Genomic DNA, 18,286 nt, shown 5'->3' on the forward strand with positions numbered 1-18,286 from the left:
TATCATGCATTTTCAAAGGGGGCATATACAGGGGCAGAGCATGGTCGGGACCCAAACACAGGGGTTCTTTTATTAGTAAAAGACCCCCTTACGTAGGCAATTTATAGAATACTAAGTTGTGCGCATATCTGCAGCATTGAGCTGCCTACACACAAGCTCTATGTCTGTCATAAATGTTTGCACCTAAACGGTAAGGCTAATATTTTATAAAGGAAAGTAGGCACATACATTTCTTCATAATAAAAGACTCATACTAGATGCCTTCTGGGCTAATTTTAGGCATCCTGTTATAGAAGTGCCTCCATAATGCACAGTAATAAACATTAATGTACTAGTATTAATAGTTACAGGCCTGACATTCATAAGAACATAAGCATTGCCATACTGGGACAGACCGAATGTCCATCAAGCCCCGTATCCTTTTTCCAACAGTGGCCAATACAGATCACAAGTACCTGGCAAGATCCCAAAACAGTACAGTACATTTTATGCTCCTTATCTTATAAATAAGCATTGTTTTTTCCCTAAGTCCAATTTAATAATGGCTTATGGACTTTTCAGAAATTATTCAAACCTTTTTTAAATCATGCTAAGCTAATGGCTTTTACCACATCCTCTGGCAATGAATTCCATTGTTTAATTACTCGTTGAGTGAAGAAATAGTTTTAAATTTACTACTTAGTAGATTCTTTGTGTGCCCCCTAGTTTAGGTATTTTTGGAAAGAGTAAACAAACGATTCACGACTACCTGTTTCACTCCACTTAGTATTTTATATACCTCTATCGAATCTCCCCTCAGTCATCTTTTCTACAACCTGATGATCCCTAGCTGCTTTAGCCTTTCCTCATAGGAAAGTTGTCCCATCCCCTTTATCATTTTTCTCACCATTCTCTGTACCTTATATAGCAGCATTTGGATGTTTTTCTCACATTTTTTTCTCACATTTTTCTATGAAGTCCATCAGAATCGTTCCAAAACCTAGGGGGCATGTCAGTGTGTGCTGAGGGTGGGATTTGGGCATGCTTAAAACTTGGACGTTTTACAGCCATAATGGAACAAAACAAAACTGCTATAAACAAAAAAACAAAAATGATCAACTATAATAATAAAAATATGTGTGAATCGAGCAAGTTGTGCATAAAGGAAGGAAAAAGCCTCAAAGAGCTCCAGATCGACAGATCTATAGAGCTAAAGGCGATCACAATGATCTGTTCCTCATCATTGACTAAAAAAACCTTCCCAATGTCCAACAACAATTTGTTATATAACTTTCTGCGTGAGTGGCATCAAAATATCCAAAAAGGCAACCAAACCTCCAAAATGCAAAACAACAAGCAAAAGCATACGCTTGCTTATAGTACTTATATAGTCAATACACACTGATGTAACAAACCAACAAAGCACAACGTGCAAGAAACTTCAGAGTTAAAACTTAGCTCAAATACTCAGATGGTACTCTCTCCTGAAGTCATAATTTCAGCCTTAAACAGTCCACAAGACCAACATTGGCAAGCGTTTCGCTTAAGCTCAAATAAGCAATGCTGCTTCAGGGTCTTGAAGATTGGGGCTGCAAAGAGAGGAAAAAATCAGTATATCAGTATCATCTTGCAAATACTCAGATGTGTATCTGGGAGCATGTTTTTGAAGTCCACTGCAGTGCCCCCTAGGGTGCCCCATTTATCTTGTGGGATGTCTGTGGGACTAGTCTACTAAAAAATGCTGGCTTTATTTTGTGTGTTTTTTTTAATGGACCAAAAACAAAATGTCCAAATCACAAAACCTTGTTCAAAACAGTATTTAAAAAAAAAAAAAAAGATAGACGTTTTTCTTTTTTGAAAATGACCTTTTCTATTCAGATTTTGGACATTTTAAGCTAAATGTCCAAAGTCGGACTTAGACGTCATATTGAAAATGTTCCTCCTAGTCACCTTTTCTTGGGCGGTGACTCCTAATGTGGAACCTTGCATCATGTAACTATGGTTTGGAATCCCATTTCCCACATGCATGACTTTGCACTTGCTCACATTAAAAGTCATCTGCTATTTGGATGCCCAGTTTCCCAGTCTTGTAAGGTCCTCTTGAAAATGTTCACAATCCTTTTGTTATTTAAGAACTTTAAATAACTTTCCATCATCAGCAAATGTAATTGCCTCACTAGTTATTCCCATCTCTAGATTATTTTTAAATATGTTAAAAAGCAGCGGTCCCTGCACAGACCCCTGTGGAACCCCACTATACCCTTCTTCATTTAGAATACTGACCTACTTTCTGTTTTCTGAGCTTTCTAATTTCCTCAAGAGTCTTTCATTAGGTACTTTGTCAAATGTCTTTTGAAAATCCAGATGCACAATATCGACCGTCTCACCTTTATCCACATTCTTATTCACCCCAAAGAAAGGTAGTAGATTTGTGAGGCAAGATTTCCCTTGACTAAATCCATGTTGGCTTTGTCTCATTAATCTATGCTTATATATATGCTCGCTCTGTAAGTTTGTTCTTTATGATGGTCTCTACCATTTTGCCCGGCACCAGCATCAAGCTTTACCAGTCTATAATTTCCCAAATCACTTCTGGAATCCTATAAAAAAAATTGGTATTACATTGCCCACACTCCAATCTTCCAGTACCATGTTTGATTTTATAGATAAATTGCATGTTAATAAGAATAGCTCTGCAAGTTCTTTATTCAATTCTATCAATATTCTGGGATATATACCATATGGTTCAGGTGATTTGCTACTCTTTAATTTGTCAAATTGCTCTATTACATCTTCTATGTTTACAGATATTTTCAACTGGTGATGATCAGTGTTTTGGTGACCATTGTTGGTCTTATCTTTGGAAAGTCAAGAGCTGGTGAAAACATGGCCAGTTGAGTAACTGGCTGTGGCATTCAGCATAAATATAGAACTGACTTTTATGTGGTCCTATTTATACAGTTAACCTGGCTAGTTCAGTGCTGTATATTGGCATTTAACTGACCAAGTGCTAAATCCATCCATGGAACATCCCCAAAATAGCCAGTTTCACATTGGGTGCTAATCAGACATTTTTGTGGCACTATCTGGTTAAGTGCTACTGAATGTGACCTTTTAGCCCCAAACAAGCAATTTAACGGGCCAGGAGCCATTTCTGGGTGGTAAATCACTTTGAATATTGACCCATACATAAGTACATAATTGTTGCCATACTGGAACAAACTGAAGGTCCATCAAGCCTAGCATCCTGTTTCCAACAGTGGCCAATCCAGGTCATAAGTATCTGGCAACACACAATTTATTTGAATAACAAACCAATTAACACCAATAATTGGCCCTAACAATCAATTATCAGTGCTAATTGGAATTAATTTGGATTTATACATGCAAGTTAGGCACCGGGGATCTGTGAGTAAATTTTTTTTGTGGGTCCAAAAAGGGGGCATGGCCATGGGAGTGTCATGGACAGATCAGGGATGTTTCTTCAATTTATGCGTGTTTTTATAGAATAAGGGAGATCCATGCCAAATTTAAGCACAAGGTTTTACAACAGGATTCAGTTAGTATAAATCCTCATGACTAAAGAAAGTCACAGATCCTTGCATAAGTGCTACTCTATAAATGGCACCTAACTTTGAGAGTTGTTTATAGAAGGGAACTTAGGGGGGATTTCTATATATGGCACCTGAAAAATCAGCTCCGTAAAACCATGTGGTTAGCGTGATTCTATAAACTACGCCTAAAGTTAGACACACATTGGGTATATTCTATAATAGTGCACACAGGTGCCCATTTACTAAGGTGCACCAAAATATGGCCTGCGCTGGTTTAGGTGCATGTATTGGACACATGCAGGTCCATTTTTCAGCACACCTGCAAAATGGTCTTTTTTTGTGGCAGAAAATGGACGTGCGGCAAAATTTAAATGAGCATGTGTCCATTTTGGGCCTGAGACCTTAACGCCACTCAAGCACATGTACTGCCTAGTTAGTGTCATATGGTAGAAAATAGAAAATATTGTATGCCGCGCATTTGGTACACGTGTCAAAAATAGTATTAACGCCAGGGCACGCGGTAGCTGGGTGGTAGATCTAATTTAACACATGTTGGATGCTCATAGGTGCCTGCATGCCTTAGTAAAAGGGCCCCATAGTTTTTTGAAATGCCTACAACCAGACCATTATACGCCCATGTCCACACCCCCTTTGTCTGTGGAATGACCACTTTAGCTGTAACGGACTTCTGCCTGTTACCATGTATTGCAGAAAAAAGAGGGCTTGAAAAAAATTCTAGACGGGGAGGGAAGAAAGGATTCTTAAAAAAAGAAGAAATGGTTTGAAGACAGGAATAGAACAAACTGTGCATGCTCCTCCAAGAATATAGGGGGCAATATCAGATGGGGTAATTGACATCACTTTCTTTCACATGATTCATCCAAGATGATAGCGAGTAGTGTGAAACAAGAAGTGATACTGAGGCATCCCTTGGTTGCTTCCATCTTGAAAAAGGGGTGTGGCCTTCCTGATGCCACTTCCTATCTCCAAAAGAGGGTTTTATGTGAGGTTATACAAAAAGGGGTCAGTTTTGGGGTGGGGTTATATAAAATAGATGGAACATGGGCAGGGCTATGACATCACATCTGACGATATCCTCAAATTGATGGATGGACAAAGAGTGGGCAGGGCTTGGGAGGAGAGGGTATGTGATTTGGGCAGATTCTTGATTCTGATTGGTTGATGCAACCAAAGGTAGGCATGGCCACCTGTCAAAACTATGCAAATTAGCTATGACAAAAGGTGAGGTATACTATTCATGAGGGATTAAGTGACTTATTTATTTTAATTCCCCATTGTTCATTTCTACCTCCAAAATGAATACAAATTAAAATTGCGGCCTCACTGTTATATTTGCATTACTTACAGATGTAGGTTTGTAAATGGGCAACTACACATGGAAGTGGTGCCACTTGTATGTTGTAAACAGGCCCGCTGCGCCAGTAAGGGGGAGGAGGAAGGAAGTCTCCTCCCCAGGATTAATCCAAGCTCCACAAATTGCCACCAACAGCTGCTTTCAAATATTCTTTTCTTTTTATTTTTGGTTTCCAAGTTACAGACAAAAGTTTCAGTCCAGCCCTGTGTTAGGGCTGCCCCAGGCAGGGCTGTGCTGACCCTCACCCAGCAATCCAAAGTCTCTGCCCTTTCTTGAAGGGCTGCAATAGTCCCCTTTGAAAATACCTCTTTTCAAAGTCTGGATCCCAAGCCGTTCTGGCCTCTAAGCAGGATTGTTCCCTCCTGTCCAACCAGGGTTTCCAGCTCCAATACAGTCCTTATACCACAATCAGGACCAGCTGGGGGAACCAGGCTTGTAACTCGTCCAGCCCTCTGCCCTCCCCACAGCAAACAGTTCTAATCAAAAAACAGGCTTCCTTACAGCAGGTTTTTAAATCAAAACATCTTTTAAACACATAGATTTCCACCTTCAGGTGCCACCTTCCTCCGGGCTCTCCAGCTCCCATTCCATTCTGCTTTCTGCCTCTTGCTCAGCCTCCTTAACCCCCTCCTCTACCTAATCCATCCAATCCTCCTCCTGCTTCTCACCCCACCCTTCCCTCTTACAGGTGGGAGGCATGATGTACTGATTACGGAGCCAGGGGAATTGGGCTTCTTCATTCTCCCTCCCTCTTGTGGTCAGAGTTGGTATATAGTCAGCTTGCCTATCCCTGGGGCTCCCCTTGCTGGGACGGGCAATGCATTCTGGGAGACGTAGTTCAGGGTTTTGTTGTTTCTTTTTGTACCTCTGGGCTGTAGCCTTGTCACAATGTGGAAGTTGCAAAATGACCATTTCCACATGGAACCTGTTGGATTTGTTCCATTCATTTTCTCTACAGATTTAGTTTTAGCATGGTTGTTCCTGCTGTACGTACCAGCAAATATGTGTGCATTCCTGCAGGTGTTATAGAAAGGACTCTCCATTGGCAGAGCTTTTTAAAAATACTGCTGGAACTGAGCACATCCGAACCTAGGCATCTCAATTCCAACCTCTACTTTCCATGTAAAATGGCTCTTGTTCCTCAGGCTGCACTGCCCTCTCCCCACCACCACACCACGGCTGCTTCTCCTGCTACCAATGCCAGCTCCTACATTCTTTTGGTGGTCCAGCCTAGGCAACCTGCCACCACATGGTTTCATCATATTATACATAAGTACATCCATCCCTCACCGAAAGTTCAGCAAAGAAAAATGTATCTTTTCATGAATCTTAGCAAATGCTATAGATGCAGTGGTCTAATTAAAGATTGCAGACACACCTGATATGCTAACTTAGTACTACAGTCTAGCCAGGCTATTGAAGATTTAAATTTGAGGAGCAATATTGGAAGTAGAGATAGCAAAACTGAGTTAAAAAGATACAGTGCAGATCAATACAGATGATAAAATAATGATGGTTTAAAATATACTACTAATCAAGAAGTAGCAGACCTGAACACATCAGGAGGTGAATGATTTTACCATATGCGCCCAAAGATTATAACTCTGGATATTATGCTATGATGCCAGTACCAACAGCTCAATTTTTTGCTGGATTAATATGGAATGAAGAACTCCCATTCAACCCATTACAAACATTGAGCTTCTCATGTCTGGTGATATATAAGTTCTTTTTGAGATTATATAAGATTAAAATACTTTTGCTCTATAGGTAATAGGTGGGTTGTGTGCTGTCATCACAGCAATATTATATTATATTCCTACCCTTTAAGTATAGCCTTGACTTGTTCAATCTTTGTATTTCATGCTGCCACCTGCTGGTAGATGCTAAAATTCTTCTGTATTTTATAAAGGTAAATTCCTAAAATACAACTTATATCCAGCTCCTAATTGATAGATGGATCTTAGACAAGAACCAGGGTATTATGAGTAATCTTAAGTTCTTCAAATTGAAGGTGCGTGTACTTCAGTTTTATCTGCCTTTATCTCCAGGACCATGAGACAGTATTGTTTACAATACATTCACTTTTATCAAAAATATTTCAAGAAGGACTTATAACAGTTTTTCAGTTGAGAGACGCTGTAACATCTAATTCTTGTTACGTTCCATTTTCAATAAATTGTGTGTCTATAGTTCCTGTTACCTGTTCAGTAAAGTGGGTTAAGCTTAAAAGTGTGTACCTGCACATCTGTAGTGTGTCAAATTGGTGTGTTTCCCCTCCTCTCAATTTGCAAATTTATGTATGTCTGCGAAAGAACTGGGTGTGAAGACACAAGGTAAAGTGAGTCTCATTGGGGTAGAAGTGCTTCTTCGAGTGATTTTGTGTATGTATTTTTCTTTTTCAATATGTATGCTAAACCTCATGGACCTACCTCCCAGAAACGCCATAAGATCATCCCGCAAATTTCTCACTCTGCACTTCCCCACTTCCCCAGCTGTAAAGGACTAAAATACAAGCTGATGCATGTCACTACCTTCTCTTACATGAGCACACAGTTGTGGAATGCATTACCTACAGCCCTGAAAACTATTGACGAAATAACTAACTTTCGCAAATCTCTGAAGACATATCTCTTCAACAAGGCTTACAAAGAGAGCCCATAGCCTTACTAAACTACCTCGCCAATCCACCTAGTTATGAAAGTCCACCTTCTATACTTACCCACCTAACACTTTCCTTTTTTCTTCCCATACTTAATCTCTATATATTACTAATTGTATCTGATATCCTGGAATGACAATGTCATAACAAAACTCTGTAAGCCACATTGAGCCTGCAAATAGGTGGGAAAATGTGGGATACAAATGCAATCAATCAATAAATTATTATATTGTATGTCAGCATTTCCCAAATTGGTCCTGGAGTACTCCCATGCCAATCAGGTTTTCAGGATATCTGCAATGAATATTCATAAAAGAGATTTGCATACAATGGAGGCAGTGTGGATATCCTGAAAATCTGACTGGCAAGGGGTTACTCCAAGATCGACTTGGGAAACACTGTTGTATGTAATGGGTTGGAATGGGACTTTGATGACAACTTCAGAAGTTGGAGAATAAGGCCAGTACTGGGTAGACTTCTATGGTTTGTGCCTTGAAAATGGCAAGGAGAAATTAAGATCAAGTATACATATGTTAGGTAGACTAGATGGACCGTACAGGTCTTTATCTGCTGACATCTTCTATGATATTATGACTCTATTTTAAAAGCATCTCTATATAAATAGCAGTATTTATACATGTAGATCACATACATGTGTAAATAGTCATTTTAGAAAGGTACTATTTACATATGGAGATCCACACCATGCAAGATTTCAGACGGGGCATTATGAGTGCTGTGGTTTAGGCAAGGCTTGGGCGGGCCAAAACCCTTCCTCTAGCCCAGGACACACAGAAATAATCATGTTCCAGTCTACCTGAAGATCACTGTTTCCCTTGCCTTTGTGGCCACCAGCACTTTCCAGTCAGTACTAGCAGTCAATGTAGGCCTCACCCAGCCCTCACACTGCATTGCCTTTCCGACTACTGCTCAGGCACTCCAGAACAACATGGCTTACTTCTACATCATAGATTGCTTCAATTGTCAATGATTGCATACACATCACACTCCTACATCCCCCCTTCCTCATCCAGGCACATGAGGAAACTTGCAGGTTGTGTGTGATGCCCAGAGGGAGATTGTGGATGTGTGTGCCCACAATCACATTCTTTGCCATAGGTATAAGTGCATATAGTTTGTCCCTTGAGAGCAAAAAGATTGACATGACATCTCACGATCTCCTAGACAAGGAGCTCAATTTTGTAATCACTAAAATTGCATTTCCTGCTCGGGGCCTTCTTTTTTGATGCCATAACAATTGTGGGATGTGGAAGGTTGAAAATCCCAAGATGCACGTTTTTATAGGGCACTGAAGACGTTACAGCTGCAGACACTGAGACAGATGGAAAAAGGACCTTTTTCTTTTGATAATGATCCACACATGAAAATGTTTTGGGAAGAGTGACATCTATATCCTTTGATTTAGATACCATTTTTGATCCTCATAGTTACCTTAATGTTCCTAAAAGTGAGGTGGCTTCTCATCTGCCTGGAATCTTCTACACCTGGAAAACTGACTCATTTGCTCTCCATTCTGTCTCCGTAGCATCAGGCAGCTGAACCCTGAAAGCCATGAGCCAGCTGGAGTCCCCTTTCGCCACCGTCTCCAGGTAAGCAGAAACTTCTGATCCTACCCTTGCCCTTCTGGTAGGTAGCTGACCTGAGACCTGGTCTGCCTTATGTATCTACCAACAAAGGACTCCTTGCTTCTTGCAGGACCTGGCTGCACTGCTGGACAAGTGAGAGCACAGGCACTAGTCAGCAAGAACATAAGGGACAGCAGTGGACTGTGATACAAACTGCTTTCATGCTATTTACCTATTTATTGATTAAACAGTGATGTAATGGGCTTGTGGGGATATGTGCAACTGTGAATGTTGTAAAGACACCCATTTGTGGTTGCCTGCCTGTCCAGTGGGATGGGGGGAGGATGCCTTGGGAATTTGTCTGTGTACCATGTTATCCACAGGCCTGAGGTTCATGAGGTTCACATCTGGTGGTTCCTCTCCATCCTTGCACTTCATGTCTCTTTTCAGCTGGCTCCTATCGTTTAGTGCCAGTTCTCCACATCTCCATTTGTATGATAAACCCCATTCCACTTTGCCCATATGCCCACACATTCCCAGGGTTGAGGGGGATCATTTTAATAATGTATTGTAATTCCATAAAATGTTAACTCACTCCCACAAGCAACAGAATTCCAGCTTCTTTTAAAGTTATCCCTGTCCTGCCCCTCATGTTCCATAGGCCCTGAGGTGGGGACCCTCACCCTCTACAGGGCCATCTGCAAAATACACAGGGGGTGGGGATTCCTCCAGTAACTGTTTCTTCTCTTCCTCCCCTGCAGACAGCTCCTGGCTTGTGACTATACTATTCCCCTGTCCTCTGGCCTGCTGAACACAGGGTAAGCTCTAGTCTCTGCTATGGCCAAGGAAACCTGCTGCTTACTACCTAACTAGTTTCTATTGTGAGAGAACTGTTATATATAATAAGTTTTTTCCCTCCTTAAGTACATATTCCCCATAGTTGCATCTAGCTTATTTCCTTTCCTTTACCTTTAATGTCAACCATTGCTGTAAATTTGTAGATGTGAAGCAGCTGTTTGTGCATCTTCTAAAGCCCTCAGCCATGTTAGTTGTGAGCAACAAAGCATGTAGAACAGAGAGTAAAATATAGTCTAACCACTGCCTATGCAGAGACGTAGCCAGGTTTTGATCTCAGGGGGAGCAGACTTTTATAAAATAGGCACCGGTTGGGGTCAACTAGACAGCAGTGTCTGTGTTGTTGCTCAAGGGCTGTTGCGGGCACTGATTAATACAGGCTGTCTCTGTTGCGTCCTGCCTAAAAGGAAACAGTAAGTTACATCAGGAGGAAGGATGCAGAAGATGTCCCTGGACTGTCCAGAGCAGGCAACCTGTCTTCTTAACTACCTAGCACACACATTTATTCCACTGCTAGACACCTCGTTAACATTAGAGTAGCCATACTGGGTCAGACCAATGGTCCATCTAGCCCATTATCCTGTTTCCAACAGTGGCCAACCCAGGTCACAAGCACCTGGCAGAAACCCAAATTGTGACAACATTCCACAATAACAATCTAATACAGAATAGGGAACCACAAAAGAAAAAACAACAACAAAAATTGAAATAGAGACCCCCTCCTCTCTGCCCAAGGAAGCCTGACTCTATAAACAGTGCAATACTGGTAAAAAAAAGAAACAGAAATGCATTTCTCCTGTACTTTGCAAAACAAAAATTGAAAAAATGTACCCTTTACAAAACAGGTATTTGTATTTTCAAATGAAAGCCACATTTAATCCAACTTTGCTTGGGATAATGTGTGATATAAATGTGTAAAAAAAAATCCTTTATCCTCCACTTTTTAAGACACTGCCTATCCTGCTGGATAGTGATGGCACAAGGAAAGCAAGTTTGGTCCAGTGAAGACTAACTCAAAATAACCTGTTCCTTAGATGGGCCCTAGTATTACCATTATTAGAAACGCGACCATACCATGCCTCTGTGGCTATGTTCCACTAATGTTAAATGATTAACTGGATTTCTTGAAAGAATTATATAAACGTAGGATGCAAGACTAGGGACACAAATATACATTTATTTATTCAATATCACAATTCCTCATGCACAGCCACAAAACAACTTTTTAGGGTGGATAGTGTTTCTTTTATTATCGAACAGATAGAGATAAGAGTTTTCAGTTTTGGCACAGTCATCACAAGCAAAAAATATAAGAAAATTAATGGACTGCATTAGGGGCTTACAGCCCATTTATGTTTAAACAAAAGAGATCTGATGAAACAAAATATTTCTTTTTATTTTGACTTATAAAACCACTTGCTCCTGAAACACTTTCAAAACTGAATAATCCATTTGTGTATCTAAAACAAAAGTTCTACAAAATAGATAATGTGATTCCATGTGCCCCAATGAAAGGAGAGTTTAATTCTACTTCCATTTAATTTCAATATATTCTATCACCTTTAAAACACCAGGCTTCCCAAGGCGGATTACAACAACAGTTAAGATGAACCCATCAGGCAACAGGATATCCTCACTGAAATCTGGACATCTGTATTGTATAGAACAAGAACAGTGAAGAAAAATGAGCTCAACCTATAGAGTTTATAATTGCGGTTTCTACCGGCTCCAATATTTTTTGAAGCTGTTTTATTGATATTCAATTGTTATTTCTTTTCTCCTCCCGCTTTTAAGGCACTGCCTATCTAACTGAAACAGCTTTAGACTTGCTATAGATGGACCAACAATAAAAAACGACAAGGTGGAGGCAGCAGCTCATGCTTGCTTTGTTTTGAGTGAACGGCTGCGCGGGGGAGTGGAAACAGATTAACCAAACCAGCTTCCTTGCTTACAATGGACTAGATAGGCTCACTTCCACTCCTATTAAAACCTCCTTGGGCAGCTCTTTCTCCCTTCTCCACCCCCCCCCCCTTCCCGAGTCTTACATCTTTCTTATTTTGTCCACAGCCTCTCTACAGTCCGTGTGGTCATTTTCAGTGCCCTGAAACGTTCTCCATCCGGCACCAGTGATTCAGATAGTCAGCCTTCTTGCCAGCGTCAGGGCCTCTCCTCAGGCGCGTCCCACCTCTGCAGAAAACAAGACATTGCATTATAGTAGGTGGGACGCGCCTGAGGAGAGGCCCCGACGCTGGCAAGAAGGCTGACTATCTGAATCGCTGGTGCCGGACAGAGAACGCTTTAGGGCTGTAAAAATGGCCACGCGGATGGGAGAGGCAGAAGAGTCAGGAGAAGCTCGCATGGGAGGTGAGAGGACGGAGGGAGAGGATGATATTGGCATGTGGCGGTGGCGCATAGGTGCCATTTTTTCTAAAAGTCTGTTTAGGGGAGCAACCGCTCCCCCTGTGCCCCCCCCCCCTAGCTACGCCATTGTGCCTATACACACCTGCTGGTTGGTACCAGATGGGTGGCTAGTGTGAGACAACACACCTTTATTTTGAGTTGCACTATGAAGTCTGCCAAAATAGTGTGTGACTGCAGATTGGATGTGTGTGTGGGGGGGAGGGGGTTATGAGGCTGGTCTCCTGCTACAATCTGACAAGAGCAGATAGGGAAATGCTTAGAATAAGCGAATTGTCCGGCATCATTACATGTGGCCCCCTACCTGGATCCAGAAGTGCAAATGTCTACCTAGGATCTATGGCAAGAGACACTTACGATTGGAATCAGGTTATGATTGGAGCTGGACTGGAGGAACAGAATACCAGGTTTGCACCACTGTTTATATTATGGGCCATGTAGCCCTGTCAAGACACACTTCCCTGAGACCAGATATTTAATGCCAGAATTGGTATAGGATAATGGACAGATTGTGAACCCCCCAGAGGACAGATGGATACAGAGTGCAATGGTGTTATAGATGGGTAGCCTGCCCCTTTCTGTGACTCACAATTCTGTTTCGGTGACCTGCTTTGTATTTTCATGTCTAGATAACGGTAGCTACATTAGGGGATAATCTTTGGTCACTTGACTTTCAAAATCTCACCCTAATTCCTAGAGTGACACTGGCTGAACTCATGGCTGTAGGGCATCTGAAAATGGGATCCTTCCTCAGCTGAGGCAAGAGGTTAGATATTTCTCTGCCATGTCCTGGGAGAAGGCCCACCCCTCATTTAGTGAGAAGCTGACCCAGGAATCTGTCAGAGAGACTTATGCATGCACCGGCCACATTCCCTGCTCATGTCTGTCAGACATTTGTCTTGACTATCTACTCACCAAAATGAGGGACCAACCATGGCCCCAGGAACTGGCAGGGCAATATCTGGTTTTGTGATTGAGCTTGGGAACGTCCCCACTCCCAAATGCCCTACAGCCATGATCTGGTAGAAAAGAGTGGAATGTGAGGATGCAACCCCCCCCCCCCCCCCACACACACACACACATTATCAGAAAACTAGGAACAACTTCCATATACCTTATACCTGTGTCAAGTGCTGTGATGGACAACCTTGGTTCCACTTTTATCAATAGTTGTAGCGGGCCCTACGACATTTGCTGTCACCTAATTTTTAAGTTCATAAGTGTTGCCATACTGAGACAGACCAAAGATCCATCAAGCACAGTATCCTGTTTCCAGCAGTGGCCAATCCAGGTCACAAGTACCTGGCAAAATTCCAAAACAGTACAATACATTTTATGCTGCTTATCCCAGAAATAAGCAGTGCATAAGTCCATTTTAATAATGGCTTATGGACTTTTCTTTTGGGAAGCTATTCAAACCTTTTTTAAACCCTGCTAAGCTAACTGCTTTTACCACATTCTCTGGCAAAGAATTCCAGAATTTAATTACATGATGAGTGAAGAAATATTTTCTCTGATTCATTTTAAATTTACTACTTAGTAGTTTATTGCATGCCCCCTAGTCTTAGTATTTTTGGAAAGAGTAAACAAGTGATTCATGTCTACCCGTTCCACTCCGCTCTTATCTCTCCCTACACTCCTCCCCAGGAACTCTGTTCACTGAGTAAAGCTCTCTTATCTGCACCCTTCTCCTCCACTGATAACTCCAGACTCCGTTCCTTTTATCTTGCTCACCATATGCCTGGAATAGACTTCCTGAGCTGGTATGTCAAGTTCCATCTCTGACCATCTTTAAATCTAGGCTAAAAGCCTACCTTTTGATGCTGCTTTTAACTCCTAACTCTTATTCACTTCTTCAGTACCTATGTTCATAATTCCCAACTTAGTAATTATCTTATCCCTTATTTGTCCTGTTTGTCCTAATTAGATTGTAAGCTCTTTCGAGCAGGACTGTCTCTTAATGTCCAGGGTACAGAGCTGCGAACATCTAGTAGCGCTATAGAAATGATAAGTAGTAGTAGCAGTACAATAGTAAAATAACCAAGAATAAACTAAATAAAATAAATAAATTTTGTTTAAAGCAGCTTGTTTCTTACATCTCATTCTACATGGCTCAGCATCTGAACTTCTTATAACCTTGTCTCTTTTCTGATAGGCAGATTTTCCTCTTGACTGCATGATCAGCTCATCCTCTGTCCACCATCTATTAGAAATATATGTTTCCATAGTGTGGCTAAGACTATATTTTCAACATTAGGAGCTTCATTTTGGAATTCTTTTCCTTTTGTATATTATCATCATAGCTAAGTGCTTTGATTCAAGGCCTGACTTTGGTTCAGGATCTAAAATGAGAGAAAAACTTACAGGTCCATGACTCTAACCTGAACTTCAGTGTGACTGCAGAACTCATGATCTGTTGTGAATCTTTCATGCAGCAGAATAAGGAATGGGCGTAGGTGGAAAAACAGAGTAACATCGTTTAGCAACATGGTGGTCACAGATGTTTTAGTGAAAAACAGAACAAGATAACTCCTCAGGAAGATGACTTAGAGGGGCATAATCGAATGGGGCGCCCAAGTTGTCATGAAAGCGTCCTCGCAGGACGGCCCCGTAAAGGAGCAGGGCAACCCATATTATCGAAACAAGATGGGCGTCCATATTTCGTTTCGATAATACGGTTGGGGACGTCCAAATCATGAAATTTAGGTCGACTTTAGAGATGGTCATCCTTAGGTCATTTTTGAGATGGTTGTCCCTGGTTTTCGGTGATAATGGAAACCGAGGACGGCCATCTCAAAAACGACCAAATCCAAGCTATTTGGTCGTGGGAGGAGCCACCATTCATAGAGCACTGGTCCCCCTCACATGCCAGGACACCAACCGGGCACCCTAGGGGGCACTGCAGTGGACTTCACAAATTGCTTCCAGCTACATAGCTCCCTTACCTTCGGTGCTGAGCCCTCCAACCCCCCCCCCCCAAAAAAAAAACCCACTCCCCACAACTGTACACCACTACCATAGCCCTAAGGGGTGAAGAGGGGCACCTACATGTGGGTACAGTGGGTTTTGTGGAGGTTTGGAGGGCCTGGGTCTGCCTGCATGAAGTGCACTGCACCCACTAAAAACTACTCCAGGGACCTGCATACTGCTGTGATGGAGCTGGGTATGGCATTTGAGGCTGGCATAGAGGCTGGCAAAAAAATGTTTTTAATTTTTTTTTTGGGTGGGAGGGGGTTGATGACCACTGGGGGAGTAAAGGGAGGTCATCCCTGATTCCCTCCGGTAGTCATCTGGTCAGTTCGGGCATCTTTTCGAGGCTTGGTCATGAAAAAAAAATGGACCAAGTAAAGTCGGCCAAATGCTCATCAGGGACGCCCTTCTTTTTTCCATTATTGACTGAGGACTCCCATCTCTAAATCACGCCCCAGTCCCGCCTTCGGTACAGTGCCGACACGCCCCCGTGAATTTTGGTTGTCCCCACGACAGAAAGCAGTTGATGCCCAAAATCAGCTTTCAGTTATGCCGATTTGGGCGACCCTAAGAGAAGGACACCCATCTCCCGATTTGTGTCGGAAGATGGGCGTCCTTCTCTTTCGAAAATTTACCTGTTAGTCTTCCAGGAAGAGTTAGTCTATTATTAGCTTTTCCAGTAAATACTAACCTACACATTACCATAACCAATCAGTGTTAACCATTATATTAGCATATATCCAATAAATGGGATTATTTTCAGATTACCTATGTATGACCTGTTATGTTAATGAACGTATATAAGTGATTGTAATTCCTACTTCACTGGAGAGAGACAGTCACAGCCAGTACGTTTGTGCAAGCAGGGCTGCTCTCTCATGAGAAACCAATCAATTGTATTTGCATTGGCAAGTAATCCTATTGCTTTCTCATAAGTAGCCTTGAGTCTTTTATATCTGCAAATTGGCTTTAGCTGGTAATTTGGGGTGAGGGCGAAGAAGACCCTAAACTAAAACATTAGAGACTCAGACACAGAGAATACCTATGTGTAGCTGCGGTATTGTACTCACATAAGCAATTGATTGTACATATACTTGGAGAATAATAAATACAAGTATTTGATTGCCTATATATAATTTGGAGTCTCAGATATAGCAGTACTTTTGTATAGCAATGTTCCGTACTCCCAGTGAGATATCACTGATCTGCTAATTGTACAAATACTTGGTAAGAAATAAGGTATCTAACTAAACTCCTAACTGATGCAGTCTTGGGTGATTTATTTCTTCCTAGATATTGGTAGGTGAACCACCATATTGGGAGGGATAAATTGACCCTAAAAATATACTTTTCTCATTAGGATGAAAAATAACTACTTTAAATTTCATAGCGAGATTAAGTGAAAGACTAGCCTAGTGGTTAGTGCAGCTGATTTTGATCCTGGGGAAGTGGGTGCAATTCCCACTGCAGCTCCTTGTGACTCTAGGCAAGTCACTTAAACCTCCATTGCCCCAGGTACAAATAAGTACCTGTATATAATATGTAAACTGTTTTGAATGTAGTTGCGAAAAACACAGAAAGGTGGCATATCAATTCCCTTTCCCTAAAACTGCTCTGTTTGATAAGTAATATTTATATTAGTTTTACTTCTTGTCGCTTTCTTAATTTTGATATTCTTTATTTTTTGCATATTATGATATGCAATGGTTGAGTATTTTAATAATGTATTCTGCTGTATTCTTATATTTTGTTTGGTATAATATTTATTTATTTGAACACTGCATTGAACCCATTATAGGGAAATAGTGGTTAACAATGCTATAGCTCAGCAGCCTTTGATAAGATTAGCTGTTCACACTAGGGGGAGCATGAATGAACAACTGCACAGAACAGATTGGCTTTAAGTATAGCTTTAAACTCAGGGAGGGTGCCCACTGTTCGCAGAGCTAGTGGCAGGACATTCCACAAAATGGGCCCACTACGATAAACACTGATGTGCGATAGGAACACAAAGGCACAGCTCATAGTATTGGAATACTTTGCAACCCCTCCCCCCAATTTTCAGGTACTGTAGACAATATTCATAATATGTTACAGATTACTTGATCTGCAATTTCATTTTTGAGGTCTTTTAGCACTCTAGAGTATATACCACGTGTTCCAGGTCATTTGCTGCTATTTAGTTTGTCAATTTGGTCTATTCCATTTTCCAGGATCATTGAGATCTGTTTCAGTTCATATGAATCATCACCATTAAATACTATTTCTAGCATGGGTAGTTCCCTTACATCTTCTTCAGTAAAGTCCGAAGCAAAGAATTCATGCGAGTCTCTCCACTAAGACCTGACTACCCCTTTTACCTTATGATCATGTAATGTCTAACTTTCTCTTTTACAGGCTTTTTACTTCAAATATACCTGAAAAGTTTTTTGATATGCATTTTTTACTCTACAGCAAGCTTCATTTCAAATTTTCTTTTTGACTTTCTTTATCAAAGTGTTGCATATAATTTGCCAGTGCTTATGCTCTTTACTTTTTTCTTCATGTGGATACTTTATCGCTTTTTGAAAGATGTTCTTTTGGCTATAATAGTCTCTTTTACCTCATCTTTTAACCTCACCTTAGCCATGATCACTGATGACTTTTTAATGCTGTTTTTTTCAGACTCTTCAAAACTAATCAGGTAAACAAGGAGGAAAGTGTGTCACAGACAGTCATACCAGCCCTAGTGACCTGACCTGTCTACAGCATGAAAGTATACTTGACTATGAGGCTATTCAGAGACCTTGTACACCAAACTAACATCCCCTCAACAGTTTCTAACTTGTAGCAGTATTCAAGAAGTACCTCAAATAAGAGTTGCAGAGTTGCCAGTATGACACTTGCT

The sequence above is a fragment of the Microcaecilia unicolor genome, chromosome 2, assembly GCF_901765095.1.
Source record: "Microcaecilia unicolor chromosome 2, aMicUni1.1, whole genome shotgun sequence".
Lineage (NCBI taxonomy): Eukaryota > Metazoa > Chordata > Amphibia > Gymnophiona > Siphonopidae > Microcaecilia > Microcaecilia unicolor.